We start from the raw sequence: 23,417 nt of genomic DNA, 5'->3' as shown, positions 1-23,417 counted from the left end.
CCACTTGTACTACCAACTATGTTATGAACAAGTTGGAGTATAATATGACCCAACTATTAAATTAGTTGCAGACTTTTGATTCACTCAATAAGAGTAATTCAAAAGTAGAAGAAGAAAATGTTGCTGATTCTAAACCTTCCTCTTCAAAAGGGAAAAACAAGAAGAGAAAGAAATCCCATGACAAGGAAAATGACAAGCAGGAAAGATAGCCTAAAAAGTCATCCAAAGGCAAGAAGAACAAAGATAACAAAACTTGCAAGAAAAAGAAACCCAAAGGCACATGTTTTCATTGTGGAGTTGAGGGTCATTAAAAGAGAAACTGTCATAAGTATCTCTTAAACCTAAAAGAAAAGAAGAAATGTAAATATGATTTACTTGTTTTAGAAGCCTGTTTAGTGGAAGATGATATGTCATCCTGGATTGGTTATTTTGGTGTCACTAACCATGTTTTCTTTTCTTTATAGATTCTTAGTTCTTCGAGGGAACTTGCTGATAAGGAGGTGACTATGAGGGTTGGCAGTGGTCAGGTCGTCTCTGCCAAAGTAGTTGGAACAACCCGTCTACAATTGGATAAAAATAAAATTCTTGTTTTAGAAAATGTTTATTTTATTCCTGGATTTACTAGGAACTTAATTTGAGTTTCTATGTTGCATGAACATGATTTCAATATTTCTTTTAATAATAATTCGATTGTTATCTCAAGATTCGGTATTGAAATATGTCATGAAAAATTCAATGATGGGTTGTATAAACTTAAGGCAAAAGAGCGGTCTATATACAACTCTGAAATGTTTAAAGTTGCAAACCCAAGATTTATTAAACGTCTAAAAAATGATTCAGATAGGGAAACATATCTATGGAATTTGAGATTGGGGCATATTGGTTTGGATATAATTAACAAACTAGCAAAGGAGGGACCTATAAGAGAATTAACTGTTGGTTCTCTTCCAGTCTGTGAATCTTGTCTAGAAGGCAAGATGACCAAAAGACATATATCTATAGAGGGTTCAAGAGCCATAGAACCACTCTAACTCGTACACACTAATGTGTGTGGACCACTTATTATGGAAGCTAGATGATGGTTTGAATATTTCGTCACCTTCATTGACGATTATTCTAGATATGGTTACCTATATTTGATGCTAAAGAATCTGAAACTTTTGGAAAGTTTAAAGAATTCCAAGCTGAAGCTGAAAAGAAATTAGGTAAATCACTAAAAATTCTTCATTCTGATCAAGGAGGAGAGTACCTGTAACGACCAAATTTGCTAATAAGGCTTAAGGGCCTTTATTAGTGTGCCTGGAGGGCATAATGGGAAGTATGCGTGAATTTAATGATTAAGACGCATGATTATGATTTTAAGCATGTCATATGACTATTTGAGTATTTGAGATGCATGATTATGTGTATTATGGTATGTGATAATTCTAGCCCGTTGAGGGAAAACGTGTGATAATTATGTGATGTGATTTGTACCACGTGGGTGTGGTGATATTAATGCGATGCACGTGCCGAGACGGTCCTAGAGAGCTAGATAACTCAAAAGTCACAACGGGATTTCATACCCGGCTCGGGAGGAGCCTAGGGGTATTTTGGGGATTTTGTAATTTAGTTCTTGTGAGATATTGGTAACCGGTGGTTTGGTAACTTGTGAAGCTGTTAGTAACCATAGAGGGTAACAAGATTGATTAAAGGAAGTGGTAGAATTGTAAGGAAGTAGGAATGACAAAAAGGGCCTTGAGGTTTAGTTGGAATGGGAAATAGATGGAAGGGTAAAGTGGTCATTAGGCAAGGAATTGGATTACTTCAGCTGAAGGAAAGGGGGGTCACGTATAACACTTGGTGGGGAATTGATTTATGCTGAAATGGGAGGAAAAGATAGAAGAAAAGAGAAGAAGAGGAAAGCTGAAGTTGGGAGACCTAGGAGGGGAGCTTTGATGGTTCTAGGCAACCAAATTGAGCATAAATCAAGGTTACTCAGAGGTAAGGGTTTGTCTATAATTTGTGTAAGTTTCAAGTCTGATTTATGGTTGATAAGTGTGAATTGAAACAAATTGGTGGCTGGTTTTGTATGAACTCAGAATTGGGTAATCAAAGGGGAAGGAGGTTTAAAGCTAGAGGTTGGACTCACCACTCAAGGTAAGGTTTCTGTGTGATTATTAGGCTTGTTTCTGTTAAGGTTTAGGGAGTTTGAAGTGTGGTTTGTGTTTGAGTTCAAGTTGTTCTTAATTTTCTGGTTTGAGTTGTTAGGTAGGAAATTCAAGAGTGAATTTTAGGATTGAAGGTGTGAGTGAGCTTGGGGATAATGTTTTTGAGTTGTTGTGAGGTTTATTAAGGGTTTAGAGTTGGTTTTGGGACTTAGGATGGAGTTTGGGGTGATTTGGAGAGGTTGAAGCTCGGGAAAACGCGAAGGAAAAACCCAGAATTCTGGGCTGCGAAGGCGTGCCGCAGCACGGGTTTTGTGTGCCGCGGCGTGGAGTCCCTGACTGATGGGTGCCGCGGCACAAGAAAGTGGTGCCGCGGCACAAGGCCAATTTCAGGGCATGAATTTTTGCAATTTTGGGCCTTTGCTCCGGGGGTTTGGGGGATGTCTCCGGGGTATTGTTTTAAGGTCTTGGGGATTCCGAGAGTGTGGGATTGGCTCCGGGAAGTAGTTTTGGATTGGTTAGTGATAAAGGATGTTTCGTTTGTGTTGTGACTAGGTCTTTGGTGAGGCTCGGGATAGAGGACCGTGCTCGCGGCTTTGGGGCATCGGAAGCTTGGGATACAGGTAAGAAAGCTGCACCTGAGTATGTGGTTAGGCTGGGACTAAGTGTTCCCTATGTTTGTATGCATTGTTATGTAAATGTGATTAGCCATGTGGACACGATGGGACTAAGAGTTCCCAACATTTGTATATCATGTCGTGAGATGGTGTTATTACGCCATGGGACATGCGATTACTGGCCTAAGGGTGTCAGAATCATTATTTGCGCACTGGGGCGTGGCTCGGCCACTGGGAGCTAAGGCAGCTTATTTATCACTGAGCTCGGTTAAGCTGGCCGGAGTCAGTGAGTATTACACTGGGGGCGGCCCTATTGAGCCGAAGACAGTGTGTTAAATAGAGGGTGCGACTAAGGGCGCCAACCCTGAATGTTATTTGATGGATATGACAATCTATTAGTTATGAACGTGAATATTGTGCTATGAATATAGTTGATTGACTGTCTGGATGACAATTGTTATCACTACGTGGATAAGTGTTATGGATTGATGAATTTCTGATTATGCACTGTGGAATATTTGATTATTGATGTTAATCTTGCTATGTTATTATGCTTTCTTGCTGGGCCCTGGCTCACGGGTGCTACGTGGTGCAGGTAAAGGCAAGGGTAGGCTCAGTCAACCATGAGTTGGAGAGCTCTGGGGGCGAGGTGTACATTGTCAGCTGCTCGGCCGCCACGGTCGACAAATTGTACAGGAACGGAAACCTAAAATGTATATTTTGCCATTAGAGTGGCTTGAACTATTTGTAACTTCTAGAATTTGTTGTAACTAAGACATCTAAACCCTGTTTCGAGTCTCCATGTGTTAAATCATCATTTTTAATGAAAATAGCCTGTTTGTAACCAAAATCTTTTTATTCCTACTCTGATAATGGTATAGAGTTTACACTTTGTCTGAATGACTTGATTAGCAAGCCTTGCACTATTTTAAACACACAGTGTAACGGTCTTGGTTATCCAGGGCGTTACAGTACCAGGATTATGAATTTGAGGACCACATGTGTGAGCATGGAATTCAATCCCAACTCACTGCACCAGGAATGACACATCAGAATGGTGTTTCTGAAAGAAGGAACAAGATGTTATTAGACATGGTTAGATCAATGATGAGTTACTCATCATTGCCACTGTCATTTTGGGGCTATCCCATTCATTTTTCAATGTACATATTGAATGTCGTTTCTTCCAAGTGTATCAAGAAGACACCATTGGAATTATGGAATGGTACTAGACCTAGTTTACACCATTTTCATATTTGGGGGTGTCCAACACACGTGTTGAAAGGAAAGATTGGAAAACTGGAATCTCACACTAAACTATGCATGATTGTGGGATATTTCAAAGAGACAAGAGGTGGTATATTTAATAGTCCTAAATAAAACAAAACATTTGTATCTACAAATGCTACTTTTCTTAAATATGACTATATTAACAATCATGAACCTCGCAGTAAGGTTGTACTGGAGGAGATAGTCTCAGATCAAGTAATAAGATCACCAAATGTTTCCAATGAACAACGACAAGAGGAAACCACAAGTTCTAGTCAGAATAATAGAGAGCTTTGTCATAGTGGGAGGGTTATTAGGCAGCCAACTCGCTATGAACATGAATTTCAAATGCTTGTGTTTGACACAAACAAAGACAATCCATTGACATACAGAGATGCAATGGAAGAATCTGACAAATAAAAATGGCAAGATGCCATGAACTTGGAAATGGAATCGATGTATTCCAATTTCGTCTAGACTCTTGAAGATCTTCCTGAAATTGTTAAATCTATTGGTTGCAAATGGATATTTAAGTGAAAAAGAGGAGCAGATGGGAATGTGAAAACTTTCAAAGCTAGGCTTGTAGCCAAGGGTTACACTCAGAGACAAGGAGTAGATTATAAAGAAAAATTTTCTCCTGTAGCCATGCTTAAATCCATCCACATACCCTTGTCCATAGCTGCTTGCATGGATTATGAGATATGGCAAATGGATGTTAAGATAGCTTTTTTGAATGGCTATCTTGATGAAACAATTTATATGTCTTAACCAGAAGGGTTCATAGTAAAAGGTCAAGAGAAAAATGTTTGCAAGCTTCTTAGGTCCATTTATGGACTCAAACAAGCTTCGAGAGATCTTGGAATCTGAGATTTGATGACACAATTAATATGGTTTTGAACAAAACGTTGATGAGCCTTGTGTTAGGAAAACTTATACAGGATCTTTATTTATTTTCATGTAGATCTAATATTAAACAAATTAATATGAGATAACCTAGAACATGTTTCTAAAATTGAATTCAAAGAGAAATAATGATAAGAATACTTACATTACACGCAGCGGAATGAATGAGTCCTTCTTTCAGTTTCTCTAACCCTTGTGTCCTTTTTGTCGCATAATATTACCAAGAAACTGAACCGATCTTCAATTTTCTTCACTGCCTTCCAAAGTATCCTTAGAATCACCTAGACTAGAGTGGGCAATTCTCAACACATGAGATAGATACAAAGAGAAGAAGCGAAACGAACATTAAGGCTTAGAAAAGGACTTATGTTTAGATAAAATCTAAAACCTATCAGAAACTTGTGTTTCAACTTGTGACTTGACTTATGTTTTCAAATATCTCTTAACATTCTTTTTATAGACTCAATTAGGTCATTTATTTAATTAAAAAATCAATAAAATAATAGCCAATTAACAGCCCTAGGTCGAAATTATCAGTGGCTTTAGGCCCGTGAAATTTCCCATTTGATTATAAGCCAATTAGACTTAAAATCAAGGCCTGTATTATTTTCTATAGATTTAATTAATTAAATAATTATTTAAATCCTTTATCAAATTAATTATTTATAATTTGAACCTTGATTTAAAATTATTTATTAATTTAGATACCAATTTATCTTAATTAATAAATTTGCCCTAATTACTCATTTATTCTCTGAGTTGTATAACTTTGTGAAACTATCCAAAATTGACATGGTCAACTTTGATAATTCTAATTGATAATTAAATCAATTAATTGAGACTATCTAGATGATTTTATCCAAGGTACAGTGGGGACCATGGGCCTATGAAATCAAGCTCCAATAAGTTATCATAAATCTAACAAATAAATTTACTAACTTATTAATTCCCCGTGACTCCACTAAAGACTCATAATTGCACTCTTGAATTCATAGAACGCTCTATAAAAAAAATATAGATATGCTATTAATTATCCATTGCTACAACCATAATTGTCACTCAATCCACTATAGACGGTCTACAATGAGATGGGACTAAATACCGTTTTACCCCTCATTGTATTTTATCCTTAAAACACTTAATTCCTTGTAAATGATATTTTAGTAAACTAATATTAATTACTGAAATGAGATCTCTATCTGTAACATCCCGAATTCCCTAATATTGCTTAGTGTCTGGATTAGGGGGCTGGGAGGCAATAATTGTGTTAATTGTATGCTAATGTATTATGAGCATGTCATTATGTGAATTATATTATGATATAATTATGCTTCCATGTTTAGAAATATTAAATATGTGTGTGTGTGATTGAGACCACATTATTATGTGGATATATTTTGGTTACTTGACGAGAGGCGATTCTGGTGAGCAAGTTAGCAGAAAAGTCACAACGGGGTTAAATACTCGGCTCGAGGTGAGTCTAGGGGTATTTTGGTAATTTAGCACATTACCGTAGTTATCGGGTAATGGGGGATTAAAATGGTTGTTACATTGTGATAGCTTGGGTTTAGAGGAACACTCGAGGATTTGCAAGAAGTGGCAATTGATGAAATTGCCTTTGATGTCACTAAAGGATTTAAGTTAACTATAAAGGCATTTTGGACATTTCGGAAAAAAAGGGGAAATGCTTAATTTAGGCAGTTGTAACCTTAGGAACAAACAGAAAGAAAGAAACACTTAGAAGGAAAAACTCTATCTCTCCCTTGTAGCTCTCTATTTCTCTATGGTGATTGGGGACTTTGAGTAATTGAAGGAGCAAAGCATAGGAAGCTCAGGATTTGGTGTTTAAGATTAAGCTAGGACAAGCTTGGGATCATAGGACAACTATTGGAGGTGAGGATTACTCTGAATTTTAAGTTTAAATTCAGTTAGTTGAAGCTTTTCTAGAACCTTAGGTTTGAGCTTAAATTTTGGAATTTCGATGAGTTTTAATCAAGTTTTGAGCTGGGTTTTATTGCTGTAAAACTGTTATACTAGTTATGGGAATTGAATTGAAGTTTTGAGTGTGCTAAGGTTGAATTTAGTTGGCTTCAGCTAAAGGAAAAACCCAGAAATTCTGGGTTCGAAGGGGTCGGGCCGCGGCCCTGTTCTTGGTGTGTCGCATCTGTCTTGAACAAAAGGGAGCCAAGGAGGGCTCTATCGCGTCGCGGCACCTCTTAGTCTAGGCCGCGACACAAGAGCATGGGGTCGCGACTCTTAAGGGGTTTTTGGAACCCGATGAGGTTTTAGTGCAGGAACTCAACCTTATGAGCTCAGGATCGATCCTACTACAATGTTTAGTAGAATTCGATGTCCCGGAGGCTAGGACTCAGTCTGGAAACCTTTATTCACTCATGGTTGATGGAATTCTTTGTTATGGTTGTGACTAGGTCAATGCTAAGGGCTCGGATCAGGGATCGTACTCAAGAGTCGTTCATTGGTAACTTGCACTTGGATCGAAGGTAAGAAAACTGCACCCAAAATCTGATATACATGATTAGGGCTTGGCCGAATGTTGAACATAGTATTGAATTAAGCGTTGGCCTTGTTAATGCGCATAATTATGATTATGCCTGGGTATATCTGTTTTTCTGTATATTAATGCATTGTATCTGTATGTATGATAAATGTATTACGTGGTTGTTTGCTATGGCAAGTAAGCTTGATTTATAAGCCAAGGATCTGTCGTTTTATCTGATTAAAGATCGACTTGCTGGTTGAGGGCATACATGGTTTAAGGAGCTCGACTTATAAGTCGAGGATCTTAAAGGCTCGATTTATAAGTCGAGGATCTGTGAGGCTGAGCTTATAAGTCGAGGATCTAAAAGACTCAGCTTATGAGCCAAGACTGGTTTTATGCGCGTTGAGCGCAGACCGCCATGGCTGGGCCACCCTGGGTGTGCACTAAGCACTTGATTGGCTTGGATGCCATATGAACAAAAGGGAGTGTATTAAGCACTTGACTGGCTCGGATGCCATATGAACAAAAGGGGAGTGCACTAAGCACTTCACTGGCTCGGATGTCATATGAACAAAAGGGAGTGCACTAAGCACTTGACTGGCTTGGATGCCAAATGAATAAAAGGGAGTGCAACACGCATTTGTGTAACCTTATGGTTGTTGATCTGTATATTTGATTGGGGAAGTGCAGCTTATAAGCTAAAGATTTGTCTGTGTTATCTGATGAAGGGCATGGCTTAATGGTCAAGGTTATAACATGTTCTACAGACTCGACTTATCAATCGCAGGTTGAAAGACTTGAGTTATCAGTCAAAAGTTGAAAGGATTTGACTTACCAGTCAAAGGTTGAAAAGACTCGACTCATCAGTCATGGATTACAAACTAGACTTATTAGTTAAAGATTACAGACTCTACTTATCAGTCGAAGGTTAAAGGACTCGAGTTATCAGTCAAAGATTATGGACTCGACTCATCAGTCGAAGGCTACAAATTCGACTTATCATTTGAAGACTAAAGACTTGACTTATTAGTTGAAGGTAAAGCACTCAACTTATCAGTTGAGAGTTAAAGGACTCGGCTTAACAGTCGAACTCTAAAGGACTTAACTTATCAGTCAAAGGCTGATGGACTCAGCTTATTAGTCGAGGGTTTAAAGGCTCGACTCATAAGTTGAGGGTGGTGATATTGTGCCAAACATTGACCGGTAGGGTTAAGCCAATACAGAAGCGAGATATACGCTTGAATGCTTCTAATGTCGCCTGAAATGTTAAGAATCAGACCCTCTTGGCCAACTCTAGGGTCGATTGTATGAAAGATGGAAATAGGCTCTAGTGTTACTCTATAGCCACTCATCTAGGTTAATTGCATGCATGAGTATGATTATTATTACTAGGCATGTTAATTATAAATATGTGATATGATAATGTACTATTTATAAGTATGATTATGTTTTTTTGCTGAGCCTCGACTCACAGGTGCTAGTTGGTGTAGGTAAAGGAAATGAAAGGTTGGACCAGCCATGAGTTGGAGAACTTCAGAGGTGGAGTGTACATATGCATCCTGCTCGTTCGCCAGCCGAGGTTGTCAGTTGGAACTAGGGTTGGACCCTGATTTTGCCGCCTAGGTTTGCTATTGTATTCATTTTTGGGTTTGTAAGCATTTTAAATTACAATGGAATTCCATGCATGGAAGTTAAGCGCTTTTAAGAAAATTGTTGACTTTTGACCAGAATTTTTAGTACCTAAACTCGTGGTTAGTTTAATTACACTATTTAAACTACACAGTGTAATAGTCCTTGTTCGGAGGGTGTTACAATTTGGTATCAGAGCAGTTTAGGTTTATTGGTTCCTGAGGATTGGCTAGGCATGTACACTCACCGCTGAAGACAAGCTTGACTCAGGGTTCGGTAACTATTTATGTTAATTCATGTTTACATGCCTAATTGACATATGAATGTCTTATTTTCATGCTTGATTAGGAAGCATGGGTTATACTGATAGGGCCTTGCCCTTGACTGTTGTGTGTATGATAAGAGACGTGCTTATTAGCACTATTACTATTATGAATACTGAGAAGAATATGCTTATTAGCACCCTGATTGAGCATGAATATAAACTGACTTGGTTATTATCATGATTGTTGTATGTGAAAGTTATTGAACTGCTTATTAGCGCTATGATTGATTATAAATGTTAAAGAAACACTTATTAGCTTTGTTAATTGCATGTAGGCCAGCAAAATGCCTATTAGCACTGTTAATGATGGCATAGATTAAAGAACACACTTAATAACATTGTTATAAATGTATAAATGCTTGAACATGCTCATTTGTATTGCCATCGCTTATGAATGCCAGAAATGCTTATTAGTGTTACTATTTGGTGATGAATATCAGAAATTGCTTATTAGCACCGTGGTTGAATATATTATGTGTAGGTGTGTTTATTAGCATTGCATATGTTTAGTTGTTTGGTTTTGGACCGTCGGGCGGCAAGAGGTATAGTTACTTCTTACCTAACAACCGGTTTGATCACTGCAGAGTGAGTTAGATATCAATATGTTTCCTTGAAGGTCTGGAAGTTGGTTGGCCAAGAGATGCAGGTCAGGGAAGAGAATGACCAGGGCCAGGGTCCACTGCTAGCCTCAGAGAATTGGCAATAGTTGACTGCTATTAAGAAAGTTAGGATTTAGAAGTAGGTGGGTGAGATTCGTCTCTTGAGACAACAGCAGGTTCTAGCAGGGAACCCATAGCCTGCGGTACCGATAGTGTCACAGCCAGGGGGTACCAATGGTAATACAACTCCAGGTAGGGGGATATGGATGGGAACCCCTGTATGGGTGGTTCAGGAAGTAGCACCCTTTATTGTTTAGGGTAAATCAGACCCACTGAAGGTTGAGTAGTGGATGGTTATGATAAACCACCATTTTGGATTTCATGGGGTTAGGTGGGAGGTGGTATCCCAGACCAGGGCAGTAAACATTATGGAATGGGAAAAAATTTAGTGCTCTGTTCAACGAGAAATACTACAATGACGTAGTCAAAGCTGCGAAGGTTGAAGAGTTCAACAAGTTACTTCAAGGTAGCATGGCAGTGATCGAATGTGCTTTGAAGTTTGACGAATTGGCTAAGGTTGCTGACGATCTGGTGCCCACTGATGGGACTAGAAGGGAGAGGTTTCTCTAGGGGCTACATTCTATGATAGTACAGGATGTTCACATCACTACTATGCCAGAAGTGACTACTCATACACAAGTTGTTGAGAAGACGCTCACAACTGAGAGAGTAGAGAAAAAGATCTGGTGCTAGAGTACGGCCAGAAGGGATTTTAGGAGGCTGAGACTTCCATTTGCAGGCTTTTGTAAGGGCAGAGGTCATAGTGACCAAAAGAGAAGGACACCAGATACATCTTCAGCTCCAGGGCCAGATAGGAGGCCACGAGACGTACAGATAGGCCGCCAAGGTGGCAGTGAGACTTGTAGAGTATTTCCTAGAGTGTACTCGGTGCAAGAAGTGCCATATTGGGAATATTATGCAATGGGTTTGGAACCTTGTTGCCTACGGGGGAGTTGGTGGTTTTTGGGAAATGGGTCAAGTCATTAATAGTAGCAGTGAATGGTAGAGAATTGTCAGTTGACTTGACGAAATTGGTTAGGATTGACTTGGTGTGACCTTGGGTATAGGTTGGTTAGCCAAGTTTGGGGCAACGATAAGTTGCAAAAAGAAGATGGTAGCCTTTTCGCTTAAGGGTGAGGACCCTTTTTGTATTTGTTGGCACTGTGCATGGACCCGATACTTATGATATATGTACTTAGAGCTAGTGACCGGTTGCAAAGAGGGTGCATAAGAGTTCTAACTAGTGTGGTGAATATCACTCAGGTCATGCTAATGGGACCATGGCAGATTAGATTAGTCGGTGGGTTTCTGGATGTATCTCCAGAGGATTTGTCAGGATTACCTCTACATAGGTAGATAGAGTTTGTTATTGAATCAATATCAGAGATGAACCAGTGTCTTGGGCACCGTATTGAAGGGCCCCAACAGAGTTGATGAACTTAAAGGTTCAGTTTCTAGGTAAGATGGTATTCTCCAAGGCGGATCCTCGATCTGGTTATTACTAGCTGAGGATCAGGGGGAAGATTATTCAGATGGTGGCTTCTTATACCAGATATGGGTATTATGAGTTCTTGATTATGTCACTTGGATTGACTAATGCCCCGATAAAATTTATAGATTTGATGAACAGAGTGTTCAAGGAATTTTTAAATCGATTTGTGATCGTCTCTATCGATGATATTTGGTATACTCTCAGTCAGAGATTGGCCAAGGCCAAGGAACACCTTGGAGATCGGGAGTTTCCTTTGATGGGCATGACATTACATGTGTTTGGTGGAAGGATTCTCAAGGATAGTTACTTCATTGATAAACTGATGCGTGAAATTCAGAAGAGTGCATGATCAGATAAGTGTGAGAACAACTTCCAAGAACATAGAAGGTGGTTTCCTATGCGTCACGTCAGTTGAAGAGTATGAACAAAGCTGGAATAGAGTTACTGGTGAGCCAATTAGTCAACATTATGCTACAGTTTACTATTTTAGAGAGGATCAAAGGAAAAGGGTAAGTGACCCTCAACTGGGGAAAATAGAGAGGATGTCCTAGCTGGAATAACTAAGGACTATACGGTAGGAGGACATCACAATGGGTTTTGTGGTGGGACTGCCCAGGATAGTGGGCTAGCATGATTTAGTTTGGGATCATTATGGACCGATATATAAAGTTAGCTCACTTTTATCAGTAAGGACGAACAACATAGTTGACCAGTATGCACACCTCTATGTGAGAGAGATAGTACGCCTTCATGAGACTTTGAGGTTTATCCTATCAGATATGGGCTATATAATTACTCCAATGTTTTTGGGAAGATTATAGAAGTCGATGGTTATACAACTGAAGTTTATTATAGCTATTATCCTCAAACTGATGGTAAATCAGAGAGGATTATTTAGATATTGCGGGACCATTCGAAATCCTGTAGAGGATCGGTCAGGTGACCTATAGATTGGCCTTATCTTCGGTAGTGTTGGCTGTATATAAAGTATGTCATATTTCCATGTTGAAGAAACACATATTTTATGAGACTCAATGGTTGAGTTATGAGGAGCGGGGACTCCAGATAGATCTCTCCTATGAGGAATAGTCAGTCCAGATATTAGACAGAAAGAACAAGGTCCTGAGGAATAAAACCATACCTTTAGTTAAGGTATTATTGAGGAACATCAAGGTCGAGGAAGCAACTTGGGAGTTGGAATCAACCATACGGGAACAGTATTCCAAGTTGTTCATGTAAAATTTTGAGGACGAAATTCCTGTAAGGAGGGGATAATTGTAACATCCCAAATTCCCTAATATGGCTTAGTGCCTGGATTAGGGGACCAGGAGGCAATAATTGTGTTAATTGTATGCTAATGTATTATGAGCATGTCATTATGTGAATTATATTATGATATAACTATGCTTGCATGTCTAGAAATATTAAATATGCGTGTGTGTGATTGAGACCACATTATTATGTGGATATATTTGGGTTACATGATGCGAGGCAATTCTGGTGAGCAAGTTAGCAAATTAGTCACAACGGGGTTAAATACCCGGCTCGGGGTGAGTCTAGGGGTATTTTGGTAATTTAGCACATTACCGTAGTTATCGGGTAATGGAGGATTAAAATGGTAGTTACATTGTGATAGCTTGGGTTTAGAGGAACACTCGAGGATTTACAAGAAGTGGCAATTGACGAAATTGCCCTTGATGTCACTAAAGGATTTAAGTTAACTATAAGGGCATTTTGGACATTTTGGCAAAAAGGGGATATGCTTTGTTTAGGAAGCTGTAACCTTAGGAACAAGCAGAAAGAAAGAAACACTTAGAAGGAAAAGCTCTATTTTTCTCCAATAGCTTTCTCTTTCTCTATTGTGATTGGGGACTTTGAGTAATTGAAGGAGCAAAGCATAGGAAGCTCAGGATTTGGTGTTTAAGACTAAGCTAGGAGCAGCTTGGGATCATAAGACAACTATTGGAGGTGAGGATTACTTTGAATTTTAAGTTTAAATTTAGTTAGTTGAAACTTTTCTTGAACCTTAGGTTTAAGTTTGAATTTTGGAATTTAGATGAGTTTTAATCAAGTTTTGAGTTGGGTTTTATTGCTGGAAAAGTGTTATACTAGTTATGGGGATTGAATTGATGTTTTGAGTGTTCTTAGGTTGAATTTAGTTAGGTTTGGCTAAAGGAAAAACCCAGACATTCTGGGTTCGAAGGGGTTAGGCCGCGACCCTGTTCTTGGTGTGTCGCGACCGTCTTGAACAAAAGGGAGCCAAGGAGGGCTCTGTCATGCCGCGGCGCCTCTTAGGCTGGGCCGCGGTGCGTGTCTGATTTGGGTGGGCCGCGACACAAGAGCATGGGGCCGTGACTCTTAAGGGGTTTTTGGACCCCAAGGAGGTTTTGATTGCGAGAACTCAACCTTATGAGCTCGGGATCGATCCTACTACCATGTTTAGTAGAATTCGATGTCTCGAAGGCTAGGACTCGGTCCGGAAGCCTTTATTCACTCGTGGTTAATGGAATTCTTTATTATGGTTGTGACTAGGTCAACGCTAAGGGCTCGGATAAGGGATTGTACTCAAGAGTCGTTCATTGGTAGCTTGCACTTGGACCTAAGGTAAGAACACTGCACCCAAAATATAATATACATGATTAGGGCTTGGCCGAATGCTGAATATAGTATTGAATTCAGCATTGGCCCTGTTAATGTGCATAGTTATGATTATGCTTGGGTATATCTATTTTACTGTATATTAATGCATCTAATCTGTATGTATGATAAATGTATTACGTGGTTGTTTGATTTGGCAAGTAAGCTTGGTTTATAAGCCAAGGATCTGTCGTTGTATCTGATTAAAGATTGACTTGCTGGTCGAGGGCATATATGGTTTAATTAGCTCGACTTATAAGTCGAGGGTCTCCAGGGCTCGACTTATAAGTCGAGGGTCTTAAAGGCTCGATTTATAAGTCGAGGATTTGTGAGGCTCAGCTTATAAGTCGAGGATCTAAAAGACTCCGCTTATGAGCCAAGACTGGCGCTATGCGTGTTGAGTGCAGACTGCCATGGCTGGGGCACCCTGGGAGTGCACTAAGAACTTGATTGGCTTGGATGCAATATGAACAAAAGTGAGTAAACTAAGCACTTGGCTGGCTCGAATGCCATATGAACAAAAGGGGAGTGCACTAAGAACTTGAATGTCTCGGATGCCATATGAACAAAATTGAATGCCCTAAGCAGTTGACTAGCTCGGATGCCATATGGACAAAAGGGAGTGCACTAAGCACTTGACTGGCTCAGATGCCATATGAATAAAAGGGAGTGCAACACACACTTGTGTAACCCTATGGTTGTTGATCTGTATATTTGATTGGGGAAGTGTAGCTTATAAGATGAAGATTTGTCTGTGTTATCTGATGAAGGGCCTGACTTAATGGACAAGGTTATAACATGTTCTACAGACTCAACTTATCAGTCGCAGGTTGAAAGACTTGAGTTATCAGTCAAAAGTTGAAAGGATTTGACTTACCAGTCAAAGGTTGAAAAGACTCGACTCATCAGTCGTGGATTAACACTCCCACTCAATTATACGACTGAGTTCCCAAGATGTAAGTATGGGCTAGTCCGTAGGGAAAGCTGGTAATGAACAAGTCAAAGAACTCAAATTATACAATTAGTTAGAATACTAACCACTCAGAATTGAGATTGAATTGACCTGCGGTCAACTATATGATATGACTAGAATAGATTATAATAGTATGTTTACTTATCCTATCAACTGTCAATATCGGTCCAGTCCGATGTAACAAATACATTCGATCTTATCTACTTTGCTAATGTTTTGGAAAGAACATAACACTGCAATGTGTAAGAAGATCATATCGTAGATTGGAAAGTTAGTGTAAATCCTGTGCACTGACTAATCTTAGGACTAACTTATTTTAAACATATATTCATATTTATATTCAACTATAATTACGTCACTATAAATACGAATAGCTATATGCTCGGGATTTAATAGAAGTTTATATTAAACAAATAATCATGAAAATAAAACATGTGAGCAAAGTGGTTGAGCAAGTCAAAAAATGATTTCTATTCTTTTATTGATAATAAATGAGATTACATAGAAATTGGGTTTTAATTAGGGCATAAAACCCCAACAAACTCCCACTTCCACTAATTGAAACTAATGTGTTAATTCTACTAATCCCATTTCCTTGATATGCTTATCAAATGTAGCTTTAGGTAATGTCTTTTTAAACGGATCTACAAGATTGTCTTCAGATGCAATCTTCATAACCTTCACATCTCCCCTGGCCACATATTCTCTAATAATGTGATACTTCCTTTCTGTATGCTTAATCTTCTTATGACTACGAGGTTCTTTCGAGTTGGCTATCGCTCCTATATTGTCACAAAACAACACAAGCGGTTTTTCCATTTCTGGAAAAACACCAACATCCGAATATAACTTCTTTAGCCAGACTATTTCCTTAGCTGCTTCTAATGCGGCTATGTACTCAGCCTCCACGGTGGAATCTGAGATTGCAGACTGCTTTATGCTTCTCGTGCTCGGCCTGCCTAATACCCGGGGTAAAAACACCATGACACAGGGAAGACCACGACAAAAGGTTTATACCATACTCTTCGAAAATAGTGGACCTAAAGTGCAAGGTATTATCTATTGCTATAGTACATTTGGTATAGCTATAATCATGTCGTACGACCAGTTGATCAACACATTGAAGAAGAGTCACATTCAGGTCCAGATCAACTGGATGTCGGCTCACGAGCTGCCTTGGGTTGAATCAGATTAGCCTAAAATTGGTAGCAGGATGGTTTATTTCTCTATATGGATTACCTTGGCTGGAGGTGCCGACTGCTTCCCAATTCAGCACGACCTTGACTATCTTCAGGAACTCTTATTTTACACATCAAATGTGCGACCTCCTCTTCTTCATCAACCTGAGCCTGCAGGAAGCACTCCTGGATAGGGGGGAGCTCCGGGAGGGGGCCCCGGGCCCTGATGGCTAGCGTCTGATCCTTATGGATCAACTTGCAAGCAACCATAGTGGCATCATTCACCACCATCTGGAACTCTTTCTCCTTTGCAGGAGCATGAGCCAGAGTTTCATATTGACAACCAAGGGTCTTAGATCGATCCGTTCTCTTTTATATAGCTACACAAGGTAACAAATCGATCAAAATAAGTTTTAACTTGGTTAAGAAAGGATTCAAGTACAGAGTTTAAGAAGGCGAGGAGCTTACAAAGATAGTTGAAATATCAATGAGTGCAGTTCTTGAACCCGTTTGACATAAAGAATTGGTCCTTATAATCATTCAGGTGGCTGGGGAGGTCGATGATAGAGGTTGTACTGAGGAATCTGGTGAGGTAGCAGAAGCCATCACCTCACCCCTTTGACTTTGGATTGGCCTTGAGGTAGAAGAAATACATAATATCAAAAGGGGTGGGGACCTCCTACTCCTGCTTCAAAAATAAATACTTCAACCCTGCCGAGTGTTGATACAAATTCGGGGGGAGCTGGAATGGTGCATGTTCCATGTAGTTTAAAAAATCTACGAAGTACTGTTATAGGGGAAGGAAGGCACCTACCTTCAGATGCTCATCACTCCAAGCCCCAAAGCCATCCTGGAGCGGGGTGTAGCTTCGGTCTCCATCCAACGAAGGGCAGGGAACAAGTACTTTGGAGCTCGTCTCGATCTCGTGACCCAGTAAGATTTTGTTCACCTTGCTCTAAGTCTTTATCCGAGATTTGATATGCTAGGCCTCAAAGAATTCATCAAAGTCAACCACGACTTGCCTATCCACCACTGGGCCTGTAAAGCCCCGAATTCTCCGATGTGGTTTAGTGGCGGTTTAGTTGGCCGGGAGGACCATAATTGTTTAATTACGCCATTAAATGAATATATGCATGTTTATGTGAATTATATTATGATATAATGATATATGCATGCATGTGGGTCCACATTTGATATATTATGATGTTTTGATAATTTGGCCCACTGAGGGTAATTTGTGTATTTGGGTGCATGATGTGATTTGTGAATGAGATTCCATTATTATGGAGATATATTCGAGCTATTTGGCATGAGACGGTCATTTTTAGTGGATTAGCGGTTTTTTCATAACGAGGTCAATTTTGGGGTAATAGGAATGTTTATTTGATGATAAATTGGGAATATTTGAGATCAGGGTGAAATTCTGGAAGTTTTGACTATAATGTCCCCGGGGGTGTTTTCGGGACCCCGAGCATTAGGTTTTATTTGAGGTTACTTAAGCTTGAAGTAGCTGTCAGATAGAACGTACGATAAGAAAACCTCTTGTTCTCCTTCGTTAGTTCATTTTTGCCACCCGAAGCATATTTGAAGAAATCGTGAGTTCTAGGAGTCGGAATCAAGTGAGGATCGAGGCATAGCGATCCTAGGAAAGATTAGAAGCTTCTTGACCGAAGGATTTGATAGAAAACAACTTAATCAAAGGTAATCTAAGTTTAAAGTTTTGAGTTTTTAAAGTTTCTAAGCTTTGAATTGGACTTTGTGAATTGTTGGGTTTTCGATTCGTTTGAACCTTGGGTTTTGAGGGTTTTGATGCATTGGGAAGCTTGGGAACCTTGTTTTGATGATTGGGGAATGTTTAGGTATGATTTTGGAGGTTTTTAGAAGTTGAAAACGCGTTTGGGAATGTCCCAGGGTTGGGGGCCACGGCACTGTTCTTGGGTGCTGTGGCCCTAGCTCGAGTTTGAGGGAGAGGTTCTGTTTGCGCTGGGCGCCGCGGCCCTTGGGTTGGGTACCACGGCGCTTGCCTCTGGATTTTCTGGGGGCCGCGGTACAAGGTGCCAGGGCCGCGGTTCAGGTGCAGGGTTGAGCCCATTTGCATGTTTTGACCCCGAGATCATGGTTATAGGCCTCTGGATCACTCCTACTACCCGGATTAGTGAGGATTGATGTCTCAGAGGCTAAATCCTGGTTTGATAACCCTTGATTATCATGTTATTGATGGTATCCTATAATGTTTTATGATTAGGTAACCGCTAAAGGACTAAAAGCTAAACCATTCTCAAGGGTCGCTCTTTTGTTCATTCTAGCTCGAATCAGAGGTAAGAAAACTGCACCCCAGATGTGACATGCATGGTTATTCACGAGGCATGTTGGTTGTATAAATGTGGACATGAATTGATTTTGGAATACTTAGCAAATCTTGCTCACTTGTGCATGGTACTGACTCATTAGTCAGATTTGGCAAAGGTGCTAGTATCAACTGTGAAGCTATGACTCATTAGTCAGGTTCGGCAGTGGTACTGGGCACTGGTCACATTGTGCTGACTCATTAGTCAGGACGGCCTTAGCGTGTTCAACGCATGCCAATAAAGATTAGATCTAATCGACTTTCTACATTGAATGACTCAAAGAGCATTAATGCCGGACCGACCTCAAGTTCGATGAATATTATAAGCGCTTGTGTGGCTTACCCATCAGTCACTCATTTGTTAAAGTAGAGACTCACCCATCAGTCTCTCATTTGTTGAAGGTTAGTGGCTTACCCATCAGCCACTCTTCCATTTAAATTAGTGACCTTCTTGTTAGTCACTCAGTATGGTTTACCAGAACCTCAAGTGATATTCACTCTTCTGTTTGAAAGCTATGAGCTCTGTGTGATTATAATGATAATCATTTGATGATGTTTACATATAATATTGTGTTTTCTTGCTGGGCTTTGGCTCATGGGTGCTATGTGGTGCAGGTAAAGGAAAAGAAAAGCTCACCCAGCCTTGAGTGGAGAGCTTAGGTGGTGATGTGTACATATGCGGCCGCTTGACCACCACGGCCAAGGAGTTCTCAGAGGAACTAGGGGGTTTACCCTATTTTTGCCACTTAGGTCGGCGGGGTTTGAAATTTTGGAACAGTAATGACCTTTTTGAGTTGTAAATAACTTGTAAATGTTCTTGTGGGCCATGAACAGTTTTATGTATCAATAAAACATATCCTTTCCTTTTTACTGGTTTTCACCTTAACCTGTTAATAACACTTAGATCACGTTTGTAACCAAAGGACTCAGGCAATGAGTCAAATTTCTAGTTAACCGTTCACCATAACTGTTCTGGGGTAACCAGGGCGTTACAACTTGGTATCAAAGCAATGCCAAGGTTAAGGTTCCTGTAGACTGGCTGGGCATGTACACACATCACTGAAGTCAAGCTCGACTCATGGTTTGGTAACTATTTATGTAGTTATGTGCATAACTGCCTAAATGTGGTGCATATGCTTTACTTGTATGCATGAGACACTGTGTTGAACCTGTGCCCCTGAAATATTATGAATTGTTATGTGATACATGCTGAGTGCTGAATGCCATAAACATGTATCTGCTTGTGAATGTTGAATGACTGTGGAATATGATAATTATCTGCTTGTTCTTGGACCGTGAAGCGGTAAGAGGTTTAGTTATTACTACCTGACTGGCCATATTGATCAATGTTTCAGCAAGGTATATCAGATAAGAATGAATCCAGAACAGACAGATACTACAGCTGGCCAAAGTGATCAGGGCCAGAATAACAATAACAGCCAGGGTCAGGAAAATGACCAGTCTCAGATTCCACAGCCAGCTCCTGCAAACTGGCAGCAGTTGTTTAATGACTTACAGGCAACAGTGTTGCAACAAGGAGAGGAGCTTCGTCTCCTGAGATAGCAACAATTGCCTGCAGTGGTTGGTGTATCAGAGGCACCTCCTGTGTCGGTGCCAGTAGTTGGGCAGCTGCCTGAGGTAGGAAATAAATGGGAACCTCTTTATGAAAGGTTCAGAAAGCAACAACCTCCTGTTTTTTAGGGCAGTGCAGATCCTGCCAAGGCAGAGCAATGGATGAGCATGATTACCACTATCCTTGACTTTATGAGGGTAACTGGTAATGAGAGGGTGGCTTGTGCTACCTATATGTTTCGGGAGGATGCCCAGATTTGGTGGGAAGTGATTACCCAGACCAAGAATGTTAATGCCCTGAGCTGGGAGGAGTTTCAGACCTTGTTTAATGAAAAGCATTACAATGATGCTATCAGGGCAGCTAAAGCTGAGGAATTCATTAGGCTACTTTAGGGAAGTTTATCAGTTACTGAATATGCCTTAAAATTTGATCGTTTGGCAAAGTTTACCAAGGAACTGGTGCCCACTGATGGGACCAGGAGAGAGAGATTCCTCCAGGGGCTACAGCTCAAGTTAGCCCGTGATGTACGTATCACCACTGTGGCAGGGGTTACTACCTATGCACAGGTGGTTGAGAAGGCACTCACAGCTGAGAGTGTAGAAACCAAGATCTGGCGTGACAGTGCAGCCAGAAAGGATTTCAGGAGGACAGTTCCCCCATTTGTGGGTTCTGGTAGGGGTGTTGGCCCCAGTGATCACAAGAGGAAGGTTCCTAATACCTTCCCAGTTCCAGGTCCTGACAGGAGGCCCCGTGGTATTTCTATGGGTTGTCTAGGAGGCAGTGAAGCCTGGAAGTCTTATCCTGAGTGCCCAAGGTGCAAGAGGCATCACTTGGGAGAATGTAGGGCAAAGGCCTGCTTCTCATGTGGAGCAGTGGGTCATCTTAAAAAGGATTGCCCTAAGGCAAGAAATGAAGAACCCAGAAAGGCGGATAGCTTGGCCCCAGCTCGAGTGTTCGCGTTGACTCAAGCAGAAGCTGAGGCATCCCCCTCAGTTGTCACAGGACAACTTCTTAGTGCTGGAATCCCTTATAATGTGTTGATTGACTCTGGTGCTACACATTCTTTTGTTGCTAGTAGCATTATTGATAGATTGTGTAGACCTTGTGATTTCTATGCTGTGGGATTTGGTACTTTGTTACCCACTGGAGAGTTAGTGGTATCCAGGAGGTGGGTCAAATCTTTGCCAGTGACAGTGCAGGGCAGAGAGTTATCAGTGGACTTGATAGAGTTAGTTATGACTGACTTTGATATGATATTGGGTATGGATTGGTTGGCAAAGTATGGGGAAACTATTGACTGCAGAAGGAAGATGGTCACCTTTGAGCTTGAAGGTGAGGATCCTTTTGTGTTTGTTGGTGCTGTGCACGGACCTCGCATTCCTATGATTTCTATGTTGAGGGCCAGGGATCTATTGCAAAGAGGTTGCATTGGATTCTTAGCCAGTGTGGTTGATACCACCCAGATCATGCTAGTGAGACCAGAGGATACTAGACTTGTATGTGAATTCCTGGATGTGTTTCCAGAAGATTTGCCAGGATTGCCACCACACAGGGAAATTGAGTGGTTCTCCTTGAGTCGGTTTGTGGTTCTCTTACCACTTTTCTCCATTCTTCTTGAAGTAAAATTCAGAGGAGAGCTAGTTCAATTAAGCCACAAGGTTACTGAGCTAAGATTGAGGATTTGACAAGGGTTTAGCAAGGTTAGGCCATCACTTGCGGGCAAAGGTTAAGGAAAAGCAAGCCAAGGAGGTCTAGAGACAGCTTGTGGTCGAAATCCTATCAAAGGTGAGCGCTAGGGCTCGAGGGGGATCGTGCTCAAGGAGTCGAGGGATCAAAGCTAGTGAATTGAAAGGTAAGAAAACTGCACCCGATTATATGTTTGTGATGGGACTAAGTGCTCCCGAGAATTGTATCGTGTCAATGATGGTATTACGCCATGGGACATGTAAAAGCGGCCTAAGAGTGTCGTACATTATATTTGCGCACAGGGCGCGACTTGGCCACTTGTAGCCAAGGACAGCTTAACATTCACTAAGCTCGGTTTAAGCGGGTCGGAGTCAGTGGGATAACGGAGGGAGCAGCCTGAGAGCGCTAGCCCTGGTTATCATTTGTGCATTAATGTATGCTATGAATTGATATGTTTGGCATGTTGTATACTAGGCTATACTAAATGGTTATGTGGTTGAGATTATGTGATGCAATATGAGATATTGATTTGTCTGTTGGTTGCTTATGCTCTGTTGTTGTGTTTTCTTGCTGGGCCTTAGCTCACAGGTGCTACGTGGTGCAGGTAAAGGCAAAGGCAAGCTGGACCAATCCTGAGTTGGAGGGCTGCAGGGCTGAATGTACATAACCAGCTGTTCGATCGCCATGGTCGAGGAGTGGATCAGGATAGGGATTGCCTAACTGTCTATTTTGCCTTAGTATGGCTTGTTATTGTGTATAAACCTTGTGTCTTTTGTAAATGGTCTTTAAAATTAATATTTTTGGGATCCCGTGTAAATAGATGATGCTTCTTAATGAAAATGTGGCTTTTGAGACCAAACAATTTTAAACCCTAGTTCCTTTACAGTTTCAATAACACGATTTTAATTAAATGACTTGATTAGCAAGTATGGCACTTTATAAACACATAGTGTAACGGTCTTGGCTATCGAGGGCGTTACAACTTGGTATCAGAGCGTCCTAGGTTTATGGGTCCTGAAGACTGACTGGATATGTACATTCGCCGCTTGAGACAAGCTCAACTCAAGGTTTGGTAATTGTGTATAAATGATTATGTGCCTAAATGATTTGAGTGAGATATGATTTTTGATATCTGTTTGTTGAATAGGGAGCATGAGATACTGATAGGGCCTGGCCCTTGACTATTGCATGATGTTATTGAGGCGTGCTTTTAGCATTGCTGTGCATTTGAATGAATATCTGGATAAATTGTTATACTTTGATTGCTTGTGAATGATTGGAGTTCCGGTGATGGATTATGAAAGGATTATTACCCTGTCATCATAGCCTAATTGTCGAGTCGTTGATTGCAGATTGACTTGAATAGTTATGCGTTCAAGGAAATCCACACAGCTAGCCGGCAGGTTTGGGGCTAGAGATGATGACCAGGGCTCGACCCCTCCGCCAGTCCCTGAGAACTGGCAGCAGTTAATGGCCGACATG

Source organism: Humulus lupulus, chromosome 5 (genome assembly GCF_963169125.1).
Source record: "Humulus lupulus chromosome 5, drHumLupu1.1, whole genome shotgun sequence".
Lineage (NCBI taxonomy): Eukaryota > Viridiplantae > Streptophyta > Magnoliopsida > Rosales > Cannabaceae > Humulus > Humulus lupulus.
The sequence above is the reverse complement of the archived record's forward strand: the minus strand, read 5'-3'. Positions refer to the sequence as shown.